This window comes from Gopherus flavomarginatus, chromosome 5 (genome assembly GCF_025201925.1).
Source record: "Gopherus flavomarginatus isolate rGopFla2 chromosome 5, rGopFla2.mat.asm, whole genome shotgun sequence".
NCBI lineage: Eukaryota > Metazoa > Chordata > Testudines > Testudinidae > Gopherus > Gopherus flavomarginatus.
This window is the reverse complement of record NC_066621.1, coordinates 109,949,097-109,970,776: the sequence shown is the minus strand read 5'-3', so window position 1 is coordinate 109,970,776 and position 21,680 is coordinate 109,949,097. Positions and strand designations below refer to the sequence as shown.

General features: G+C 41.4%; 1 pseudogene; it reads right to left on the bottom strand.

Moving 5' to 3' along the window:
• Positions 1 to 2,459: 2,459 nt before the first annotated feature.
• LOC127052404 (opsin-5-like) lies at positions 2,460 to 21,624 on the bottom strand (annotated as a pseudogene).
• Positions 21,625 to 21,680: the final 56 nt, after the last annotated feature.

Below are 21,680 nucleotides of genomic sequence, written 5' to 3'. Positions count from 1 at the left end.
GTGGCCTTCACAACATCCCCTTGCAAAGTGTTTCACAGGTTGACTGTGCGTTGTGTGAAGAAATACTCCCTTTTGTTTATTTTCAACAAAATGCTTATTAATTTCATTGGGTGACCCTTGGTTCTTTTGTCATGGGAAGGGGTAAATAACACTTACACTGCCTCATTAATCTTCTTTCCCTAGGCTGTGTTTTCTATCTTGTGACCTTCAGGAGCTGCAGCACAGAAATCTGCAGCCCCAGGTCTTACTGACTACCATCTTGCTTTCTTCTACTTTCCCCTCACTTTAAAGGTAACATGATTTGGGCAGTCGTGATCTGTTAGTGAGTTAGGCATTAACATTTAGACTCCAAAAACTGAGCCTGAAGCTTTGCTGCTATTAGGAACTGATTTATGATAAACCAAAGGCTACAAAATAATCATATTTAAAATAGCAAGTAGGGGTGCAATGGAGGGGGTGGGGCAGAGGGCCAAGCTTCCCCTCTTGGCCCCTGTCATAAACAGATGGTTAAGGGTTAACGCCTCTTTTATCTGTAAAGGGTTAAAAAGTTCACCTAGCCTAGCTAACACCTGACCAGAGGAACCAATGGGGGAACAAGATGTTTCAAAACGAAGGAGGGAAGTTTTTCCTTTGTTTAGAGTTTCAGTTTCAGCTGGAGTGAAAAAGATCAAGGAACCAGCCTCTTATCAGGGTAGGAAGTTTTAGAAAGGAATAAATAGGTTTATGTTTATTTCTTTGTAACCTGTCTTATGAAATTAGAGGTAGAATCAAATTGGGTATTTGGGTATTTTTTTGTGTAACTAAATTTGTGCCCAGGGGAACATCCTCTGTGTTTTGAATCTGTTGTCTGTGAGAGTAGCTGGTATGCTAATCTCTCCCAGAGGATTTTCTTTCACCTTTCTTTTCTTTAATTAAAAGCTTTTTTCTTAATACCTGATTGATTTTTCCTTGTTTTTAGATCCAAGGGGATTGGATCTGGACTCACCAGGGATTGGTGGGGGAGAGGTGAGGGGATGGTTAATTTCTCCTTGTTTTAAGATCCAAGGGGTTTGGATCTGTGTTCACCAGAGAATTGGTGAAGTCCCTCAAAACTACCCAGGGAAAAAAGTAGTGCTTGGGGGATAGTGGGAGCAATACCAGATCTAAGCTGGTAATTAAACTTAGAAGTGTCTATGCAGGTCCCCACATCTTACCCTAAAGTTCAGAGTGGGGAAGGAACCTTGACAGCCCCTGACTGGAGCTGGAAATTTGGCCAAGCTGCCCCTCAATCATGACACTAAGTGGCATTACAACCCTGTGTTCCTGCTTGGCTCCCTACCTTTGCAATCCTTATGTCAGCCATGGGAACCAGACACCCCCATTTCTGGGGAGAAGCAGAGCAGGGGCAGGAACTGTAGTCTCCAGGAGAGTGGGAGGATAGGATCCAGGCTTTTGGTACTTCATGAGAAAGTGGAAATGCAAGAAGAGGTGGGGGTCTGGGGTTTGCAGAACTACTTAGCCCATGATAGGGTGGTGCTCTTCAGCCCGTCTGCCTCTCTGGGTAAGAGCTCAGGGCTGGGTGAAGGGCAGAGATCACAGATCGGTGTGGAGAGGTGATGGAGGGAGGCATATATGGGGTTGGGTGCAGGGCCATGGAGGGACAGCTCTAGGCCCCCTCCTTAGGAAAATTCTTGTTGTGCACGAAGATGGAATGTGCTTGACCTGTGAGGCTAGTAAAATATGCTTTATCCCACTGAAAATTTCCCTGTTGTGAAGTGGTACAAAGCATGCATAGAGCCGTGGCATTTTGGGAGATACTGGAACTGCCACTGGTTAGTAGCATAGCTGGGATTCTTTAGCACTAGTCTTAGGCCTTGTCTACACTACAGGGGGAGATCCATGTAAGTTATGCAACTTCAGCTACATGAATAACATAGCTGCTGTTGACGTACTTAAATCTACTCACTGCGGGGTCCACACTACGCAATGCTTACAGGAGACGCTCTCCTGTCAACTCCTCTTGTGCTTCTCATTTAGGTGGAGTACAGGAGTCGATGGGAAAGCGATCTGCCATCAGTTTAGCAGGTCTTCACTAGATCCTTCAATAAGATCCTGGATTTTGGACCAGTATGTAATCAAGCCACATAGGGGAATAGAGTAAAATAGAAATAGAGTGGGGGTTCATGTACAGGACACATATATCGAGATGCACAATTTGTAAGGAATAAACAAATACCTTCATTTTAGTAATGTGCTAATTTAATTTAAAAAAGGGAAAATAGGCAAAAACTAATCTCCATGAACCAATTCTCAGTTTTGCTATGCTTTTTTTAGTCACTGGGAAATTGTACATGAGAACAGTTGTAAACGTCTGTGAAATATTAGCAGACTGATGAGGACAAGAGACAAAGGTCATTTGCTGTGGAAATCTAATCTTCAACGGAAAAAAAAGTCCCTATTTCACCTCCTCCAGATCAAAGTCAGCCAGATCCACTTTGTTTCCTTTGAATTGTTTTTACTCCAAAAGCAGTAAGTTGATTAGAAACAGGAGAACAAAATGAAGGGTTCTCCTGCGCCAAAGGATTGTCTCTGGGCAATGAATCCATGTCTAAGCCTGGTGTTTCAGCCTCAGGAACTTTGGACACAAACTCTCTCTGTGGTTTCAGGAGGACAGCTGCCTTATTTCTTTGACTGAACATCTGTATTGGCATTTGTAGGGCTGAATCCTTGTCTTGGTTGAGACACTGGAAAAGGTTTCTGATTTCTTTATGGAATTTAGAGCTCATTCCCATGTAGACAAGTGGGTTGTAAAAACTGGCAGATTTGGCAAAAAGGCTGGCTAGGACACTAGTGAGAGCTGGCACTTGAAACCCACATGCTGACCACATAGAGATTATTGCATAAGGAGACCATGCCAGGAAAAAGGCAAAACAAATTACAAATGACACCTGAGAAGGAAAAATAACATGGGAGCATCAAAACTGTAAACACCACATTTGTAATGTCACAATTCTAGAACAACTTCAGCTTTTAGAAGCGCTTCTACATTTTGTAACTATTAAAAGACTTACTCACCCAAAAGGCACTTTCACAAAGCTCTAGCCATTATCTACCAAATTTAAAGGAAAATTCTTCCTTGGTTTCTCACAGCTAAATAGAATAAATTAAGAAGCTATGGGAGAGTATCTGGGTCTCCTTCAAACACACTTGGACTATAATTTTGGTCATTTATTCACATTCTGATGGCTGGAAACTAGGTTTGGAAAAAGGAGGACAATTTAAGTGTTAACTCCAATGAATAAGAAAAGGCTTCCATCAGAATAATTTGCACTGTCTGCATCAGTTAGATAGAACACCATTGACACTCTTATTAACTACATTGATTTCATAGACCTATGCGAATACTCAAATGTACAAGCTATTTCATTTATACCTATTATATTTCATAATCAAAATGATCTGTCCTACAGGAGTGGAAATAATAAAACAAAATTTTACAGTGGAGACCTTATGTTGTTGCCAAAAACGTTGTATGGCCAGCAAATTGTGCTGTCATTTAAGGAACGTTTCAGGAGGTACATGAACATGCAATATGGTGGTGATACGAGGAAAGCACATCTTTAATATACAAAAAACATTGAAAAGTCTAATTGAAACCAGAAATACACGGATTTTCAGAGGCAGGTTGGGAAAGCTAGAAATGTCCATTCGTAAAAAATAGTTCTTTGTGTCAAATAACCTACATTTAATTTAAAATGTACACAGCATCTGGTTGAGTTATAGATTTTTTAGTGTGGTCAGCATCATAGTATCTAAGACATGGCCCAGATGGAGGCTTTCCTTATTCTAAGAGTCACACCAGTATTAGAGGGCCAGAATTTTTTTCCTACCCTTGCTCCTTGTCTTCACTGATATCTAATTATTATTATTATTATTATTTTGGGAGGAATGGTGAGGATAGGTGGGTTTAGTTAGGAGAGAATAACCTAAATAGAAAGAAAAGTGAAGAGTTAGGGACTTTGAGAGAAGGAAGATGGGACAGGGCAGGGGAGAAGAAGGTAGGAAGGGGCAGCTGTGGACATGAAGAGACTGGGAGGGAGGGGGATGGTTGGAGTAACAGCCAATCAACACAGGGCAGCAAAAGTCCACTTAAAACCATAGATGGTTCTCTGAATGACCAGAAGTCATTGTTCCCAGCCAATGGGAGCTGTGGGGGCAGTGCCTGTGGGAGGAGGCAGCGCGTGGAACTAGGAGCTGAGGGAAGGACATGTTGCCACTTCTGGGGAGCAAAAGCAGAAGCAGAATAAAATAATAATCCTAAAAACCTAATGCAATATCTATTTAAAAAATAATATACATTTGTTATCTTATGAGTCACCGCTCTGCCGTAATCACAGGTATCATTCTAGGAGGAGTTCTCTTGATTTCAGGGAGTAGAGTGCACTAGTATCAACAGCCATACCACAGAATATTTTGACTTGGTCCATCAGGAGAATCTTGAAAAAATTTACTAACAGAAACAATCAGTTGTAGCAACAGCCTTTTAAAATCAGCTCTCTCCCTTTGAATACATGTTGTAAACATACACAAAAAAGGGTTTTTATACTGGTCTGAGACATCACAGTATCCCTTTTGTTTATTTTGGGTTTTTTAATCTTGTTTGGGAAAGCAATCATCTTCTTTGTCGAGGAGTCAAGAGTCTCTGCTCCACATTAGAAGAATTGGCTGCAAATTTCATTGGGTGAGCTTATGCACGCTTGGTATTGTACATATAAATAGGCTCCACTGTATTTAGATCAGGTGGGGCCACCACCTGAATCATACATCTCCAGGATGAAGTGCTAGGAGAGCAAACTGTTTTGTTACCAATATTGGGGGCGGGAGGTTTAACCACAACTTTTATAGGAAAATAAATAGATTCACGGGCCAAAAAAAAAATAAAACAACTGAATGAAGCTGGCGTTAAGGGCAGAATATCTAAGAGCTTTTCACTTTTCTCAAAACCCACAAATATTAGAATGCCATAAAATTAAAAGTTAATGTTACACTAGAACGCAGGCAAGTGAACAGTTCAGATCACACAAACTGCTCACTCCCTTGCTGACTTTTCACATAATTGCCTCCCTGATCAGCCTCCTCCACATGTAATTCTCTCCCAACCCCACCTCCCGACACAGGGTGGTTGTCTTTTTGATATTTTCTCCATTGCAGACTGCACAAGATTTAGCATTCAGAAGTTAAGCTGTGTGACCTGTAGTCCAGTTCCATTACTGAAATTCCTGTTTGCAATAAAAATAAGAACATGTGACTGGAGGTGACCAAATTTATCTTAAGTCTGAATTTATTCAATTTTTGTTAATGAATGAATGTTGAGCAACTTGTTTTGTTGTGCTATGGTGTTTCCTAGTAGCTATTACTATAGGGATTTTATATCAAATGTTCCATATATTGGTGACATAAAATCATCTTAAAATCTTTCACCCAGATAACAGCATGTCATCATCCTCAAAGTGGTGTGTGGAATTTAGATATTGGGGCGGGGGGGTGGGGGGTTGGTTCCACAGATCAATGATCTCTGATACGCAAACATAGGCTATTATTTAAATTCCTGGCTTAAATATGACTGGCTTTAATGATGATCTAATTCAAATCTGATTGGACCAAGCTGCATTGCTCCAAATTAGCAGCACCTGATTTATCCCAAGACTTTGAAGGGAAGTGCTGAAAGGCAGAGCAAGAGAACTTCATAAACCATAAGAACAAAGGGTAAGGCCAGTTCCTTACCTTTCTTGTCAACAAGCCACCTGAGGGAAGGCTGATGTTCCAGAAGCTCCAAAACTGATCAACTTGGGGCCAGGAAGTCACACCAACTACAAGTGGGACACCCCAGCCTTTGACCAGTCTCTCCCTGCACCTGAAGGAGGCCCACTGACAAGAAGCACAGTGCCAGCAGAACATCACTTTGTGATTCCTTGACTGCACTTCCAGCTCCTACATCACAGGCATCCCGAAGACTGTGAGAGCTGAAGAGTGGCAAACCCCTTATTTTCCCAAGTATCTTAGACTATGTACACACCACAGCTTACGATGGACTAAATTTATGTTGCTCAGCGGTGTGAATAAGCCACTCCCGAGTGACGTAAATTACACTGACCTAAGTGTTGTTGCAGACACAGCTACCTAAAGGTGCCAGAAAGAAAGGTTCCTGAGGTTTAAATAGCCCTAAATATTGTTTCATAAATATGTTTATTATTTGTGTTCTGTATCTAGAAGTCCTGGGAGATTTAAGATGGTCATCTACAATTCCTGATAAATAATAGTTGTCAAACTTCATCTGATCAAGAGTGGTCTTCTAAAGTCTGCACTGTAATGTCTCTGTTGTGGGGGGAAAGGGGAGAAAGCTATCACATAAGAATTAAAATCTAAGAAGGAAGCTTTATACTTGGTTCTGAGGTTGTGCTCCAGACATTAAATAATAATTTTGATTTCCGTATTAAGATACTTACCCATTCATATTATAGATTTGATTGACTAGTAAAATTCTTTAGTTGGGATTTATAATCTTCCAGCCAGCCATGTTTTCAAACTCCTTAGAACATATAAAGGGGGGAAGGGAGGTGCTCTAGGAACCATGTTGTTGTGTGGTGTTGATACTGTTACCTGGCTACTATGCATTTACTAATTTACTCCTGATCACGACATGGTATGCCCTTTAGTTGACTGTTACTTCTGTTGGAGGAGAACCAGCACAGTGTGGAGGGATCACATTGGCTTGGAAACCTGGGCTGACCAAGAGGGGGTTCATGACTTTGGCATGAGGAAACAGACTTTCAAGAAGCTATGTAAGGTGCTTGCTCCAACCCTCCAGTGGCAGAACACTTGATTCACGAAAGCCATACTGATTCAGAAGCAGGTTGTTATTGCCCTGTGGAAGCTGTAGGTTCATGACAAAGCACTTTAGGGCTGTGGCAATGCAGGTGTTTGAGGCAATCAACACTGTGATTTACTTATGGGTGGTAACGGTTAGCATATGAAAAGTTCCAGAAATAATCATCAGTTTTCAGAGACTGGGGTTTCTGAACTGTGCAGGAGCTGTTGCTGGCACTCCAGTCCCAATGGTTTGCCCACCACAAGGGCCAAGTGAGTATGTGAACAGACAAGATTACCATTCCATCATTCTGCAAGGCTTACTGAACCACAGAGGCAGATTCAGGTATACTAATGTGGAGAACGCTGAAAAGATTCATGATGCTAGGACACTGAGGAGATCAGAATTGTACTTTAAGGGAGAGAAGAAGGGACTTATTCCTTCGAAACAACATTGTTCGGTATGATGTATCTGTGCCAATTGTTGTTTTAGGAACCCCTGCATTCTCACTCCTGCTTTGGCTTATAGAACCATCCCCAACATCAACGATCCTGGGAAAAAGGCATTCAATTAAAGCTAAGTATCCACAGAATGGTTGAGGCATGTGTGTTTGATAGATTGAAGGCTCATTGGTGCTACATACACATCCATCTGGATGCTAATGTGCCAACTGCAGTTCATATGATTGTCACCTGCTGTGCACTGCACAACACTTGTGGGGGTGAAAAAAATGTATTTCCATCCCAAGGGGGCTCAGGACATATCTGTTTTGGAAATGCTGTATAGCCAACCAAATCCCACACACATGATTACAGGTCCCAGCAGGCCAGGGAAATAAGGGATGCCATATATGCACACATCCTGGCACTGCCTGGCATCAGAGGATGGCATCTGCCTTGTGCTTGTGAGGAGGGGCACCTTCATATCCTTTCTGTGAAGCTGCCTTAATTTAGGGTGACCAGATAGCAAGTTTGAAAAATCAGGATGGAGCGTGTTTATAATTGCCTATATAAGACAAAGCCCCTAATATCAGGACATCTGTTCATTCTATTTTAAATGTACATGAGGGAACATACCCTCTTACTTATGGACCTGCATGGCATTGTTGGGGATTTGTTCCCATTTGATGTGCAGCAGCTTAAGTTTGTTATCTGTTGCTGCATGTCACACTGTGTACATTAACACCAGTACATGTGTTACCATGTACCATAACACCAGTGGATTTACATTGTGTTAGCAACTTGCAGTTGGGTTTCTGCTGCGGAGCTGTGTTGTTATGCACTCATGGTTCAATGTCTCTGTCCTTCTCACTATTCACTCCTGAAAGTAAGGCAATCTTCATCCCCCTATCCAAACTCCTTCTGTTGCAGTGGCCCGAGACTGCTCCAGCAGTGGCTGGTGCGCCTGGCCCAGGGGCTGCCTGAACTGCTCAGGTAGCCCCGGAGCCAGCCACACTGGCCATGACTTCCCATGACCTCTGTGACAAACTCACAGTCTTAATCATAATATAGATTAAAAGAAGAGATGATGGCTGTGCTTCATATGTGGAATCAGAGATTAGATACATATTAAGCCATCCAGTCAACTAGCCCATGTTGTTATTCCTGCTGCAATGGTTTCATTGTTCCCGTCATTTGAGCAAGCTGGATCAAAGCTAGCTTGGGTACTATACCCTTAATGTGCTTACTGTAGTTGGGTTAAAATTATGATTCAGGGTAGAGGAGGGAGAGGAATATAATCATTTAAAAGTGTTAGAAGAACATTAAGACCATGATAGATCATGGTTCAAGGGCTTTATTAAGGATAAGGTTGTTGAAGGGTTCTAACAATAGGAATAATGGTATGACACTTACTGAAGGGAAATTTAGGCTGAATACAAGGAAACAGTGATGTTAGACTGTGGTACAGATCCATGAGAAACTGGGGAAACCTCAATTACTTCTGTCATTTAAAGCTGGACTGGATAAAACATTGGAAAACATAAGGGGCAAAATCCTGCATTGGCATATGAAACTAGATGACCTAATAAGTTTGTTCCACATTCTCGATTTGACATAGCAACCTGCATAGAACCAGGGCCGGCTCCAGGCACCAGCCCAGCAAGCAGCTGCTTGGGGCGGCCAATAGTGATGATCAGCACATCTGGGTCTTCGGCGGCAAGTCCCTCACTATGTCTTGGAGCGAAAGACCAACCGCTGAATTGCCACCGAAGATTGAAGCGGCAGCGGCAGAGCTGATCACGATCACAGCTTTTCTTTTTATTTTCTTTTTTTTTTCTTTTTGCTGCTTGGAGTGGCAAAAACCCTAGAGTCGGCCCTGAGAGGGAGGTGTACATGTTGCAAGAGGGAAGAGTTTGGAGGAGGCACCAGGAAGTCAGTCTATGTGCACATGGGTAGAATGCTAGCTGCAGATGCAGAATCTCTGTCAACAGTTATCTTAATAAAAAAGAGCCAGTTCAGAATTATTTGTGCAAGCGAGTAATTGTTTGGTGTTGAGTGGTTACATGTTTACTAAATATTTGTTTTAAAAATACCAAAATTAATATTGTTGTGTGTTTGTACCTCCTCCTATCTTGAAGGTGCATTTGGGTTGGTCTTGGCTGCAAGAATGAAAGAAGCATCTGAAACATTTGATATGAACCACTACCATTCTGTGCTACAGTTCTAATTTCACTGCTTCCACTGATCAAATGGCAGGTCCCCAAACTAGGTGCCTCTTCCTACTTTTTTCCTGTTTCTCTCTGTCTTTTCTTTCCCTGCTCCTGAACCTCCTAAGGCTGGCTGATTCCTTCAACACTCTCTTTGTTGCTAGTTTGTGTAGCTATTACTGCTTCTGCCTGCAATGGATCCAGCAATGACTCCTGTTCCCAACCACAAACTTGTTTCTATCGAGAGAGGTTCCAATTTAACAGGCCAGACTTCTCCTGCAGATCAGGAAAGTTGTGTCACCTTGACACCTCTTGAGCTTTCAGATAATAAGAGTAAAGACAAAAAGCCTCAATATTCTCTGATATAGGATCAAGATAGCTCTCCAAGAAGCATACACTAGTTTTGAAGAGAATGCTTCTACAGGAATACGTTTACTTCACCTGATACATATTTTTATGGCCAGAGAAGTGCTGTGGGATCTCATGATGAAATTTGTGGGCTAGTAACCTAAGCCTCCATACAGACTCTACAAAGTAAGTGTCTTGGTATCTTCTGACATTACTTATTTCTGGTTGAGGGGTTCTGTGAACCACTGTCTTATCAACTGCACCCACAAACCTTCATTGGTACTGTTTACTACATCACAAAGGTAGCCTCCAGACTGGTGGTGATACAGGCCCAGAAAAATGAGGAATGTATCTAGTCTTGTATACCTCCCAATCCAGAGGTTCCATGCTTTTGTGAAATGCTCATGCTCATAGTCCCGTGTTATCATAATTTCTGCTTTTGAAGAACTCATTGGAGCATGGTGGCAAGTGACTGACAGCGAATAGAATGTTTAGAATGGAAAAGCCAAATGTACAGATAGAATCATAGGCCTGGAAGGGACCTAGAGAGGTCATTTAGTCCAGTCCCCTGTATTCATGGCAGGACTATTATCGAGACCATCCCTGACCGTTGTATGCCTAACTTGCCCTTAAAAATCTCCAATGATGGAGATTCCACAACCTCCCTGGGCAATTTATTCCAGTGTTTACCCTGACAGTTGGGAAGTTTTTCCAAATGTCCTACCAAATCACTTTTGCTGCAATTTAAGCCAATAGGCTTAAGCTTCTTGTTCTATCCTCAGAGGTTAGCGAGAACAATTTTTCTCCCTCCTACTTGTAACCACCTTTTATGTACTTGAAAACTGTTATGTCCCCTCTCAGTCTCCTCTTCTCCAGACTAAACAGACTCAGTTTTCTGAATCTTCCCTCATAGGTATCGTTTCCTAAACCTTTAATCATTTTTGTTGCTCTTCCTCCAATTTGTCCACATCTTTCCTTAAATGAGCACCCAGAACTACAGTTGAGACTTACTCCAGTTGAGACTTAATCAGTGTGCAGTAGAGTAGAAATTACTTCTCATGTCTTGCTTACAACACTCCTGCTAATATGGCCCAGAATTACGTTTGGTTTTTTTGCTTGTGATCCATTATGATCCCTAGAACCCTTTCTGCAGTACCCCTTCCCATTTTGTATGCATACCTCTGATTGTTCCTTCCTAAGTGGAGTACTTTGCATTTGTCCTTCTTGAATTTCATCCTGTTTACTTCAGACCATTTCATCAGTTTCTCCAGATCATTTTGAATTTTAATCCAATCCTCCAAGGCATTTGCAACCCCTCCCAGCTTAGTATCGTCCACAAACTTTATAAGTATACTCTCTATGCTATTATCTAAATCACTGATGAAGTTACTGAACAGAACTGGACCCAGGACCGATCTCTGTGGGACCCCACTGGATATGCCCTTCCAGCTTGACTGGGAACCACTGATGACTGCTCTCTGGGAATGGTTTCCCATCCGTTATGCAGCCACCTTATAGTACCTCCATCTAGGTTATATTTCCATAGTTTGTTTGTGAGAAAGTTATGTGAGAGAGTATCAAAAGCCTTAGTAAAGTGAAGATATACCACATCTACTGCTTCCCTCACCCACAAGGCTTATTATGCTGTCAAAGAAAGCTATTAGGTTGGTCTGAATGATTTGTTCTTGACAAATCCAAGTTGTTACTTATATTATTATCTTCTAGGTGTTTGCAAATTGATTGCTTAATTATTTACTCCATTATCTTTTCAGATACTGAAGTTAAGCTGACTGGTCTGTAATTACACAGGTTGTCCTTATTTCCCTTTTTATAGATTGGCACTATATTTTCCCTTCTCCAGTCTTCTGGAATGTCTCCCGACTGCCATGCTAATGGCTCAGACATCTCCGCAATCAGTTCCTTGAGTATTCTAGGATGTATTTAATCATGCTATAGTGACTTTAAGACATCTATATTGTCTAAGTAATTTTTAACTTGTTCTTTCCCAGTTTTAGCCTCTGATCTTACCCCATTTTCACTGGCATTCCGTATCGTAAATGTCCAATTGCTGCTAACATTTTTGGTGGAAAAAAGAAGTCATTTTGTACTTCTGCCATTTCCATATTTTCTGTTGTCTTCCCCTCTTCATTTAGTAATGGGCCTACCTGCCCTTGGTCTTCCTCTTACTTCTAATGTATTTGTAGAATGTTTTCTTGCTATCCTTTAGGGCTCCAGCTCAGGCCTGCACAACTCATAAAGTGGCGAGGGCCACATTACTCCAAAAAAACCAGCTGAGGGCTGAAACCCCCCGGACCAGCAGAAACAACCCCCCCAGCACCTGCCTGCCCTGTGGAAACACCCCGCCCCAGCACCACTCAGCCCTGCAGAAACAAACCTTCCTTCCCCAGCGCCACCCCACCAAAACAGCTGTGGGACAAAAAGGAAGGTTGGGGGTGGGGAGGTGATATTTGATTTTAAATCAACCAGGGACACTCAGCTGAACAGGTGGCTGGGAGCCCTCAGGGGCAAATTAAAGGGCCCAGGGCTGCGGCGGCTGAGGGAACCCGGAGGTTTGCGGGGCTGGGGCAGAGATTTGAAGGGCCCAGAGCTCCTGCCGCTGAGGGGAGCCCGAGCCCTTTAAATCCTGGCCCCAGCCCATCCGCTGGAGTTGCGGCCGGGATTCAAAGGGATTCTAAAACAGTCTTTGCCCCAGTAGCTTTTGCCATCTTTTGAAAATAAAATTGTCTCCAACACAATCCAAGTGCATGTTGAATAATCTGTGCCCTGCTATATTATTTTCCCAACAGATGTCTAGGTAGTTGAAATCCCTTTGATTCCTGGTGGTGGCTGAGATTTAAAGGGCTCAGGGCTCCCCATGGCTGCGGGCAGCCCAGAGCCCTTTGATTCCCAGCCGTGGCTGAGATTTAAAGGGCTCTGGGCTGCCTGCTGAGTGCCGTGTGTGCGGGATTTAGAATCCCTCTGCGGGCCGCACAGTGAGCCTCCGCGGGCCGCATGTTGTGCAGGTCTGCTCTAGCTAGTTTAATTTCATTTTGGGCTTTTGCCTTTCTAATTTTGACCCTACATACTTGTGTTATTTGTTTATATTAATCCTTTGTAATTTGACCTAGTTTCCATCTTTTGCAGGACACTTTCTGAATTTCAGATAATTGAAGATTTCCTGATTAAGCCAGAGTCGTCTCTTGCCATACTTCCTATCTTTCCTACACAGTGGGATAGTCTGCTCTTGTGCCCTTAATAATGTCTTTGAAAAACTGCCAACTCTTCTGAACTTTTCCTCCCTTTAACTTGCTTCTGATGGGATCTTATCTACCAGCTCACTGAGTTTGCTTAAGTCAACCTTCTTGAAATCCATTATCTATATTCTGCTGTTTTCTCTCCTTCCACAGAGTCATGAACTCTGCCATTCTATGATCACTTTCACCTAAGCTGACTTGCACTTTTAAATTCTCAACCAGTTCCTCCCTATTTGTTCAAATCAAATCTAAAACAGTCTTTGGTCTAGTAGCTTTGCCATCTTTTGAAAATAAAATTGTCTCCAACACAATCCAAGTGCATGTTGAATAATCTGTGCCCTGCTATATTATTTTCCCAACAGATGTCTGTGTAGTTGAAATCCCCCATCACCACCACGTCCTGCGCTTGGAATGATTTTGTTAGTTGTTTTAAAAAAGCATCATCTACCTCTTCCTCCTGGTGAGGTGGTCTGTAGTAGACCCCTACCATGACATCACCTGTGTTTTTTATCCCTGTCATCCTTACCTAGAGCTTTTCAAAAAACCTGTCTTCTATTTCCATCTCAAACTCAGTCCAAGTGTATATATATTTTTAATATATAAGATAAGGAAGACCCTATTTCATTTGTGTCATTTGCAAACATTGCTAATATAAGGGATTGTTCAATAGTCTACATGAAATGTGGTGGTGGGTTTCAATTCAGGTCTCAGCCAGGACTCCACATCACAACTGGTACACAATAATATTTTTGTTGGCAGACTCAGGAGGATGGCTGAAAATTGAATAAGCAATCAGACCAAACTGTCCTCTCATCTCTAAAATGATTAGGGTATGTTGGTAGGGAAACGCAGGGGAAATTTTGCAATGTGACGGGTGTGCCTGTTCCAGGGATAACTAAAAGGATTTTCATTTTCTTTTCTGTCAAATCTAGCATTTGTTCTAAGAATTAAATTACATCAGATATGTATGTAACATGCTATATTGTAGGCAAAGAATTGTCCATTACCTGTGTAATATTTTGTTCCATGAGCCGCTGCCTTTGGCTAATTTTTTTTACCTCTTGTGGTCTTGTGACTTGATTTAACAGTCTTTATTATGGACACGTAACAGAAAACCATAATGGAGACAGGAATAAAGAAGCCAGATATAAAGACTCCAATCACATAGGACTTACAGACAACAGAAAATGTTGTCTTGATCCACTCTATTTCACATGTACCATATTTGTGGTCTGAAAAAATTGAACATATTAAATATGAACAAATCCCTTTATCTGAAACAATTATGGATTGTATTAACTGATGTGCACTTTACGAAGTCTTTAGAGAGGTTTATACAAGAAAAAGCTGTATGTCATCACTTCTATAGTTAGCACCTATTCAAAACAAAATTGATTCCCCATTTAAGATGTACAGAAAATGTTATTTTCGACTATTGACAAATTGTCTGCAAAACAAAATTCTCATTTACGTGAGGGCTGTATTTACTCCACACTAACAGTGTAATAAGGCCTTAAAGTGGGCATAAATTAAGTTTAAACTACCAGAGTGTTTTAGTGGGGACTTCTTGCAAATGAGATTCAGACACTTCTGTCTTTATGTATAGACTATTATGTACAGAAATGTATATTAATTCCTTGTTTTTCCATTCATCAATCACATTTACTCAACTATCAAAGGAATGTGGCATGCAGGAAATAAAGTAACTGTTGGTTTCATCATCATCTAGGTTACTCACTTTCACACTGTCCAGTAATATTCTGCAGAGTTTCACAATGATTACTATTGTTTTTAATGGACACATATGCTGGATAAGAATTTTCTCCATATAGGTAATTCTGTAGAAATGAACACTCACCTGTATAGCTACCCCACTCTAGAAGTGGTGCACTGGCCCAGAAAAGAGCAGTTGCCCATATCACAATCATGGTTAATGTAATATTTTTTCTATCAATTTTGTGAGCTGTAGGTAAAAGATAAAGATAACAAATTTGATCTCCAAAATAGATTAACAAGAAAGATTGTCTGCAGCTACACCTAGAATTTTATAAGAATTTTAGAAGAGAAAATGTTAAAAAAAAAGTCATAAGAAAATAGGTACATTAAATTGTGCAATCTATCAAAAGTTAAGAGCTGAAGGAAATATTTCTTCACTTAACAGATTATATGAAAAAGAGCAGTTCTATTAATGAAATACTGTTACCTTCTTTTTTTGTAAATATAGTAGTCCAGATCAATGTTCCCTCTAATTTTTTACATCCATGTGTGGAATTAATTGTTATGTGCACCAATATGGAGGCGATGTGTGGAGGAGGTGAGTCTGAGGGGTTTGGAGTGTGGGAGGGGGCTCAGGGTTGGGGGAGAGGTTTGAGATGTGTGTGTTGGGCGAAGAGCTCTGGCTGTGGGTGCAGGCTCTGGAGTGGGGCCAGGGATGAGGGGTTTGGGGTGCAGACTGCAGCAGGAAGAGAGGCTGCGGCAGTTCTGGTGGGGCCAGGAGAGAGGTGCCTCTCCCCAGCATGGCAGTTCTGGCAAGGGCTGGGGTTGTGGGAGAGGCACTTCTCTCTGCTGTGTGCCTGCATGGCCCTTAATAGCCTGCTGCACGGCCACACGGCTGCTCAGCTTAGAGGGAACTTAGGTCCAGATTCCTATTTATACTGAAGCCCCTCTACACTGCTTTGACGGTATAAAGAGGGTTTAATGTGGGGGTAAATTTACAATACAAATATTTGTAAATGTTTGTTTCTTTTGCTTTACAAATAAATAAGTAAAATGGAATTTTCTGACTGAACTTGCGAAAATTTACTTCTAAGTACCGTTGCCTGATCAGTAGTTTATGTATTAATTATATCGATTACTTAAGAATCCCCAGCTGTCACTCTGAGGGTTGCCAGGTTCTTCCCCCAAGATCAGGGCCAGTATTATTCAAATTATTATATAGCTGGGAACCTTGATGTGCACAGTTGCAACACTCACACTATAGGAACTGTTTTATATTTACAAATGTAGTTTATTAATACATTTAGCGCAAACACCCCAAGTCAGTAAGGTAGAGAAAGATACTACAGAATGTACATCTACACACCCATATACTCACACCATCTCTTGTAGGACAGCCTGAAATGTTCATCATTACCTTCCTCATCACCATCACCTTCCCCATCAACACCAATGCCATCATTCTGGCACCTCCCAAGGCCTACATCTCTCTCTCCTACCGCCCCTAGGCTAGGATGCCACTTTTATAATATGTTACACTAACGCTGCTACGTTTGAAGCATATTCAATAGGGGATTTTCCCCCTTTTCCTTATTTGTATTTCCTCACCTTACTAATGTTGGAGTGTTTTTTTCCTATAGGTTAATATATCAATGATCTCAACTCATTATCCTATACATCAATTCGTTACCATGGCCAGTTTGTGATTAAGTATCACATTTGTTATTTTTGTCCTTTCCAAGTTCCAAGTTGTGGTGTATCTGTTAAGTTTAAAAGGGTATGAACTCAGGAAAGCCCTCATGCCAACCTGCTTTAACGCTCCTCTATGTTAAAGGTTGCAGCCATACATGGACCTTACGCTTTAGCTCATTACCATCTATCTAACGGAAAGGGCCCAAACATATGTATGCTAACTTTGCCTTAGCTCAACATACAAGTTGTGGCCTGCGGGTCCCTTGTGCTACAGCCAAAATATACTCTAATATAAACCTATACATCTATTATAATAAAACAAATAATCAAACTCAGAAGAAAATAAGGAAGTTATAAGAAAAAAGATATATAGGCAAGTAAACAGGCTACCCTTAGCTGTTTCTTATGTACCTGTGGTCAGAACTTCCCCTTAAACTCTATTTTCGGCTCCCCAAATATCTGGGGTTTTCTGTTGGGCCGTTTATGTGTTCAAAGTTCATAAGCCTCAAGCCTTATGTTAATTTGCTGAAGTTAATGTCTTATAGGATTCGGGTCTGTAGGTTTCTTGCATTACTGCTGTGATAGACCCAGGCCAGTTGGGTACAGCAGAATAGCAGAAGGCAGATATACTGGCCACTGGGTTAACAGTTTTCTGTTCCCTGACTGACCAGAGCAGAGGCTGCTCCAGGCTTATGAGAACACCTGACTCCAATTAACCTGCAAAGAGTCAGGTGAGGCCATTCAGTTAATGTGACCAAAGGCCCTGCTGATACTATAAAAAGGGCTCACTCCAGTCAGGCAGGGGAGTCAGGGAGCCAGAGGTGAGGAAGTGCAGCTGAAGGGCTGGTTACTGAAGACACCCTCAGACCATCGTTAAAGGAGCCCTAAGGTAAGGGTAAAGAAGGGAGAAGCAGGGAGCCGTGGGGAAGTGGCTCAGGGAAATGTAGCAACTCTGGCAGTGAAAGGCTGGCTGCCAACAACTGCTACCATTAGGGTCCCTGGGCCGGAACCTGGAGTAGAGGGCGGGCCTGGGTTCCCCCCAACCCACCACTACAGGAACATCTCCTGGGAGGGGAAGTCAGGCCCTGTCAGGACAGGAGGCTGAACAGAGGCTGTGGGAGTTCTCTCACCAACCTCCTTGCAGGCCTATGATGAAAAGGGCTCAGTAGACTGTAACACTGGCCCTACAGAGAGAAGGGCTATGTGGAGGGTCACAGTGAGCCACTGAGGCTAGCATAAACTGCCTAGAAGGGCAGGATCCACGGGAGCAAGGTCAGAGCTCTGCCACACTGCTGAATATAATGCAAAGCAGTAAATATAATAAAGGCAAGCTTACCCACTGGCTACAGTAGCAGTGAATATGACAAAGGCGAACTAGCCCACTGGGCAACAGTACCTTTTGATATATTTAAACCTGGTGTACTTGTTAGGTGGTAAGGTGGGCTGGTAGCAACCAGAGAATTTTAACTCATACCAGCATGGCATTTAGGAGAAATTTTCTAGGAACTTGCTTGACAAAAGAGTGAGTTGGCTTCATTTCCAGGTTATCAGTATCATCGATCACTTGAGGATCCTTTTCCTTTTCCTTTGAAAATGAAGGACACAGTCTTTGTCATACATGGAATAGGAACCTTCTTGTGGTGGTGATGAGGAGGAACTCAGACTCCTAACCCTGGCAGGAAAGTATCAGAAAATTGCTTGACTATAATTGAAAGAATGAGTCCTCTTCTTCATTACCTCCTTTGGTAATGGATGATCGTGTAATGTTCCTCCCTCACATCTTTCCCTAAAAACTTTACATCTTTCTCCTAGTTTTATGTCTCCACCTGTTCTCTTGTGCACTTTTCATGGTTTCCTTGGTAACCTCGTGTGACATAGAGACACCTTGCCAATGCATCCTCTATTCTTTGTGAACAGGTCTCACCTTACACCCGACAAACATATTACACCAAACACAAATCTTACAGGGTATTTATATGAGGGATATCATATGAGGTGTCTACAGAAAACTTATTATTTGTCAAGACTCAAATCTTTTCAAGATGTGTGCATAGCTAATATCAAAGGAATAATGGGTTTATATTGAAAGTATGCTTTATGGACTTGGAGTAGAAATTCATGACCAGGAGTTGATGTGTGCAGGGCAGGGGTGGGCAAACTACAGCCCGTGGGCTGGATCCATCCCGCCAACCATTTAAGTCTGGCCCTTGAGCTCATGCTGGGGAGTAGGATCTGGGGCTTGCCCTGTTCCAGCACTCCATCTGGAATATTTAGATTTTCTTAAAAGAACAAAGCTTAGTATTATATTCACAAGTGCACCCCTAATTATACTGGAAACAGTTGAGTTTTAGCAAGGTAAAAAAGACAATTGTTGACATATTTTCAATCTAATTCTTAGGCTTGATTTTAAAGATGTCAAGTATATAATATTGTCAAACACGTTTAATAAAATATACCTTTGAGGTAGTGATTTGATGTTTGGCAAAGAAAGCTGACATACCTTGGTGAGGCTGGCATCCTTTAATGTATCTGAGGACATTGATGGCTGTCAGAGTATTAATACTGATTAGACCAAAAAAGAGTATTATAAATCTGTCCACCTGACAAGGAAGGGGTAGAGAGAAGGAGAAAAAAAAATCCAAACTCTTGGTATAAAAGGCATATCTCAAAGGAGAGAACACACAAAATGACATTTATTAATATTGAGTATGTTTCTACTAAATATTTTGAAAGAGTTCTTTTTAATATTTATTCACACATTCGATTCTAGGCTAACTGCATTTGATCCTTGCATGCACAGGAACAGCTTACTTAAGGACAGCAATTGAAAACGATTACTTTTTTTCCCCCCGCAGGGGAAAAATCCAGGAGCAAGACTAAAACAAACCCAATTACTAAATAAAACACCAATGTCACAGGAATCTTTACATTCTCCTGTTACTAAGTTAGGTTCTAAGTATTCAGAAAAAGATTAAGAATCTAGAAATGTAAATAATGCACTTACCTTGCATGTCCATACGGAAGTGATTAGAAAGCCATCATCTCTAAGAACATTAAACAGCTCTAGAATGCCCCTTGAATAGCCAAAGAGGGAAATGCCTGCATCTGAGACAGCAAGATTGAAGGTGAGATAGTCCTGAGGGTCCAGGGAATGTCGTTGTTTGTACATGATGAAGATCACCCCTCCGTTGCCAAGCCAAGAAAGCCAACCTATGCAATTAAAAGTCAGTGCTATAGGGCAACTGGAGAACAATTTGAAAGAAAAATATTAATTGGTATTTTGAACTTCCTCTTTTTCAGGAAAAAACAGGTCATGTCATTGGCTTGTCCCTTTCCTTAAGTTATGGCATTGACTGACACTGACTTGAAGTCCCATCAATTTTGAGCTACAGATGATGGCTGTGACAGAAGAGGTTAGACCAGGGTTTCTCAAACAGAAGTCGCTGATTCTGTAGGGAAAGCCCTTGGCAGTCCAGGCCAATGTGTTACCTGCCCTGTCCGCAGGTCCAGCTGATCGCTGCTCCTGGCTAATGGGAGTTGCTGGAAGCAGTGGCCAGTAAGTCCCTTGGCCACGCTGCTTCCAGCAGCTCCCATTGGTCCAGAGCAGCAATCCGTGGCCAGTGAGAGTCGTGATTGGCCAGACCTGCGGATGGGACAGGTAAACACACAGGCCAGGTCCGCCAGGGGCTTTCCCTACAGAAGCGGTGACCCCTTTGAGAAATCCTGGGGTAGACAAATATATTGAGCAATAATGGGAGGAATTCCTAGAAGTCTGACAAGAGCCTCAGGTGGTTGCAATTAGTAAAATTAAACTTTCATTGCAAATCTCCTAATTAATTCACAAAGTGAATTAAGATTCTAAAAGGCCTTCTCAAGGTTATTAGGAGTCCAACTCAGTCATATTTACCCCCGGGGGGGGCATGATGGAAAACATAGCTTCACACTTATTCCAGATGTGAAAATTTTTATCTTGAGAGTTAGAAAATAATCCTACAATTCCAATTCACTATTATAGACCATGTGAAGTTAAAAAATAAAGGTAAACTAATTTGATAAAAAATATATTTCTAAAGACTATGAATAGATTTCTTCATTCAGTCCACATAGGAAGGAGACAGGGAGTTGTCTTGTGTATTATTCATAGTCTAAAATCCTGTTAAATTTGCTGTGATTTTCACTCACTGCATAAATTAAAGTAGGCTTGCGTTTGTTATTTTATGAATCTGCTCATGCATGTAGCTATCATTTATTATGTATAATTGAAACAATGTAGAACTACTTAGTTCCGTTTTAGTAGTAGGGCTTTCAGTATAAAAATGTTTGATTCATAGTTATAACAATAACCAAGATCTTTCCGACTAACAGCATTGTAGGTTTGCAGTTTGTATTTTGGACAAAACAGAGCAGATGTTTTTGATAATCTACTCAGATTGTTACAGATACAAATAAAAGTGGAACAATCCCAGGAGTTTTTGACAACTTCTAATTCTAAGGGAAGGAAAGAAATTTTGATTTTATCATTGCAAATTCCTTAGGATGGTGTAGTACTATGCTATGAAGGGCAAGTATGTAGAGAACTGTTCTTCACTTTTCATTTCCCGCCCTACTCCAATTCCAGTTTCCATTTTACACTACTCAATTCATGTTTCAAAGCTAGACTCTTTCTGAAAGCTACCAATTTCTCATGTATTTTTAGCTGGATGTTTATAGTGATAAATTAACCAGAAATATCTTCAACAAAGTATAACAGCAGCAGCAGTAACAAAAAGTAAATAAAATCTCAGTGTCAAGCTGTGACTTAGTCTTTGGATAACAAATATACAAGTATTATGGTAAGTAAAGTCCATTTACTTTGTTTTTAAATAACTGCAATTTGTAAACCTACATAAGATTCAATTTTACCCTTGAGAAGGCACAGGTATACTGATTTTCCACAAACTCGTGATGAGCCGACTGCACATCTGTCTTCAGAGTAAAGAACAGAAAATAAAATTTGAAACACAGCCTGAATTTGCTTTTTACTTACCCAGTGTGAGCAAGTAAACCCCAGTGATGGTTTCCCAATCCTCTGAGACAGCAAACCCAGACTTGTCACTGTGCAATAAGCTGGTGCTGTCCATCAGCACCACTCCCTCACTTTCCAGAAAGTTCTGATTCAGAAAACACAGTAGTAGAT